General features: G+C 42.2%; 1 long non-coding RNA gene across 1 annotated transcript; it reads right to left on the reverse strand.

Annotated features, from left to right (window-relative positions):
• Positions 1-2697: 2697 nt before the first annotated feature.
• LOC123388211 lies at positions 2698-4268 on the reverse strand. The gene is made up of 2 exons (XR_006602774.1): positions 3928-4268; positions 2698-3514 (listed from the first exon to the last, which is right to left on the reverse strand). It is a non-coding gene; the product is annotated as an uncharacterized LOC123388211 (long non-coding RNA).

Here is a 4268-nt window from a genome sequence, read left to right on the forward strand (position 1 = left end):
CTTGGCAAAGTAGTAACATTGATGCAGCTGAGCTCTTAGAGAAGTGTTACTCTGCTTGTGTCAAGGACTTGTCATGGGCTGTAGGGAGTAAGGAAATTTAGTTTTTCTTTCACTTTTGTTTCCCACATCATAGATGTGTTTTTAACCCATTAGTTCCCCTAACCCCGAACTTTGGGGTTTTTTATAAAGGCTACCTCACACAGGCAGGGCAATTATTACCTCCATTTCCAGCCCCTCTCCCCTCTCTTGAGGATGGGGGTGAGGCCATCATGGTTCCATCTTGCTGGTGATCAGCCCCATCCAGAAACCTCCCAGGTGGCTGCCAAGGGTCTCTTTCTTATAAGAAAAGATGTTCCCAGTGCTCTTATCACTTAGGAATTTACAAGGCTTTCAAGAGCCCTGTTCCAGGAATCAGAGGCAGAAATCAACATATATTTTCTACTTTCTCAATGGGATCCAGTCACTGACTTTGTTTTTTATAAAGCTCCCAGATGAACTTCATATGAAACCAGAGTTGAGAGCGGCTGGGATATTTGCTAAAATATTAAGGTTTGCAACTTTTGAGTCATTCCTATAATGACTGTCAGGTCATTGAAACTGACTTAGTAATATACCTAAATGAATATCTGATTTAGTCAATTATCTTGACTCTCCCACAATACCTGATTACATGCAGAAAATAACACAAATCTGAGAGACAGTCTACCCTGGTCTGGTCTTTTAATTCAGAACAAATGCCTCTGGGCATAAAAGATTTTCTTCAAGTTATCTTCATTCTTATTCCCTCCCACAATTTCTTCAATTAGTGTGTTCTGTAATACATAAATAATGATTGTTGAGAAATAGTTGAGTAAGGTAGAGTAACTGAATGATTGGGTGACAGGAATTCAGCCTTTTACTAGGTTACTTTCTCCAATAATCTGCTGAAGTGTCCAGGAATATTTATACAATACCTAAGTTCATTGTGATTACTGATCAGGTCAATTCACCTCTTTCCCTGAGGATGATGCTATGTTCCTACACTGGTTCCTATGGAATGTGAACACAGATCCTTGTTTCTACTCCCCCTGCGCTTGGCTTGAATACTTTGAACCTATGCAATGTAAATGCCACGCTGCTTAAGATTAATACTATTGAAAGCTGCTCTAAAGTGACAGACTGAAGTCCCATAAGAGAAGTTCCCCTACTGGGTACCACTTTCTCAAGTGCCAGGTTGTCCTGGCCTTCTTATGTCTTCCCACTGAGAAGGGCCTTGAGTATTTAGCACCCTTGGAGTCCAGGATTTTGAAACCCGAATCTTCATATTTCTGTCTTTGTTTCTCGTCCTGACATAAAGAAGTGGCATGAAGGAAAGTGAGTCTGACTAGCACAGCTATTAAAGGAATCGCTTGGTTTGGAAAGAACCATTGTGCAGCACAGATAACTGACACACTTGTAACCACTTCAGTAGGTGGTCTTTCGGATAGGCATTATGTTTGGCTGCTACTCAAGGACAGATCAGGCTACAAAGCACTTTGACCTACCCTGGACTGTTAACCCAATGAGTTAGTAGTTGGCAGGGAAATGGAAAGGTATGAGGAGTACCAGAATAGGCCACCTCCAAATAATCCTTTCTGGCACAAGAATTATCTTAAGCTGTTTATTGTGAGAAAGTGTAGACCAGGAGAAGTTCTGAAAGCAGAGGAGAGGTTACACTTTTGTAGGGGAAATTTACATTAGAAAAGGGTCCAGTACAGGAAGTGAGCCATGTCAGGGGTCACTTTCATCTGGGAGAGTCATCTTCATGACAGGGCTAATTTCCTTTCACAAACTTTTCCTCCTCTCACCTTCCTCTGAATTGCATTTCCCTCTTTTAAAGCCCTAGATCCCTATCCTTTCCTTAGCCCAGGATAGTCCATAAGTCCCAGGTGGATAGCTGTTTTTAGTCTCATATTTTTGTGGGGATCCACTATGTATGTATATAATTAAAATAGTTTTTGTCCTGTTACTCTGCCTTTTTGTACTGGGGGTGTGGGCTCACAGCTAAGAACCTAGAATTGTAGAAGGAAAATTATTTTTCCTCCCCTACATCTGTACCTAAATTCTTAATCTCAGGCATTTTCTGAATCCCAGTCCCTTAATTTCTATGTCTTCTACCTCTTCAAAAACACCATTACTTTCATGAGATTTCAGTGTTTAAGTAAGATATGCAGGTTTTTAGCTCCCCTGTATTTTTTTTCCTTGATCTATGCTTTCTTTCCATGCATTGCAATAGATCATGGGAGAATTGATTCTAAGGCTACAGGGGATTATTCTTCTTACTACTACTGACATTTAAAATTATCTGATGAGATATGGAAACCAAGAGTAAAGATGTAGGATGCATTGGTTGTCAGGGTTAGAACCTGTGTGTGAAAGTACTGTGGACATATTATGAAATATCTGTGCCACCTCCAAATAAAATAGGTCATGGTTTCAAGGGAAATATGTAAAAGCCATGAGTAGAGTTTGATGAGATGGAGAAATTCTAGCTCCAAAGTTCCAAAAAGGCGCAGGGGTGAGAGAAATGGGCAGAGGCCCCAGGTTGCAGAATAACATCAAAGGGTGCCTAAGGCCCAGCTAGTTCTCCTAAGAATGTCAGCAAATGCAATCTAGATGGCTCCAGGCTGGCAATGATGTGAAAGGCATCCCAAACACACACACTCAAGGTCATTACAATGCAGCAGAAAGTGATTTTATTACTGTGAACAGAATGCCACAAACTTGGATGATGTCCCAAGATTAAAAATATGGGGGCTTGGGTCTTTCCTTGCCCCTTTCCCTATTGCCCTTCTCCAAAACACACAAAGCTCCAAAGCAGAAAGGAATGCTATTTGTTTTTGTCCCCAGCTCTGGTCTGGCATCATGGCCCCATAATTCTCTCACTGCCCTCCTTCTTTCTTCTATGGGAACCATGGAAATCAACAATGAAAAAAAAAAAAAAGGCAGAAGGGAGCACAAGAGAACCTGCATCAAGTGTGAGGCAAAGTAATGGGAAATGTAGTCTAATCAAACTATCCAGGGGGCTGTTGTGATCTGGTACTGTTTAAGTGTACAGGAAGCATACTATTGGAAGGGAAACCTGGCTGAAACTTGTTACATTTAAAAAGGTAGAACGGGTTCTGGAGCGTAGCCTTGTAGCGGCAGTCACTCTATCCCTCCAGAGTGACAGCAGTAAGTCATGTTAATACAATTCACACTCCAGTGACAGTTTTTCTGGCCAGTCTCACAGTCTGTCTTGGGCAAAAGACAAGTAGCAGCCACGTTCTGGAAGGTGTTTAGCAGAACGGTGTTTGAAGGTTTACAAGTCTGAGTATAATTATTGGCCCCACTCATTTCTGTCTTGCATTGGACAGGACCTGCTCTTACATGCTGAATTTCAAACCCTTGAGCCCTTTCAGGTTTGGAGGACTAGCAGCAAGTGGCACTGGCCCCCATGATCCCAGCAGCACCAGGAGGAGAGGAAATGGTCCCAGAAGATCCAGCATCATCTCTTCTGTGTGGGAAGAGGGAAGAAAGTGAGAGAATGATAGTAGTAGAAGCAGTAAGAGCAAAATTATCATTCACAACCATTTAGATCTTCATCGAGACTTTCAAGATTTCTTGTCCATTTAATTTATTTATTTATTTATTTATTTATTTATAAAGTCTGTTTTTTTTTTTAAATCTTTCCAACATGGGTCTCACAATTCTATGAAGTTCCTGAAGCCCAATGATGAGGAATGTGAATTAAGATGATCTTTTCTTTGACTGACAGATCCCATTATTCTCTTTGTCCTGTGCTTATGGGTCCAGAATCATGCCTCTTCCCTCCTCCCTCCTGGATAATTTCTCCTCCATCTATTTAACCTGGACTATCGGGCCATCAACTCGGTTCTATCTCCCCAACCCCCAGGCTTCTCCTCTTACCAGGTCTCCTTGATGGGGGTCCTGCTGAGGACAGAGGCAGTGGTTAGTCCCAGGCTCCAAGACTTTTGTCTGCTTTTCCTCTTCCAGGTATGCCAGCGTGGCCTGCCTGCAGCAGAGAAGGATTCTGAGCCCGAGGAAAGAGGAAAGGGAAACCTGGGGCTTGAAAGATGCCCTTCTTATGCACAGTGTAGATGAGACCCACATCCTCCAACTCACTGTTTAAAACCAGTATCCCTGCAGATGCAGGAAGACCAAGCCTCCTTAAAGGAATAAAGGAGAAGTGATAACTTCCTCAAAGAAATTGTGAGGAAATGGTGATTTCCTGATATGGGTTTGGTGCT

This window comes from Mustela putorius, unplaced genomic scaffold (genome assembly GCF_011764305.1).
Source record: "Mustela putorius furo isolate JIRA1106 unplaced genomic scaffold, ASM1176430v1.1 tig00003896_pilon_pilon_pilon, whole genome shotgun sequence".
NCBI classification, from domain to species: Eukaryota; Metazoa; Chordata; class Mammalia; order Carnivora; family Mustelidae; genus Mustela; species Mustela putorius.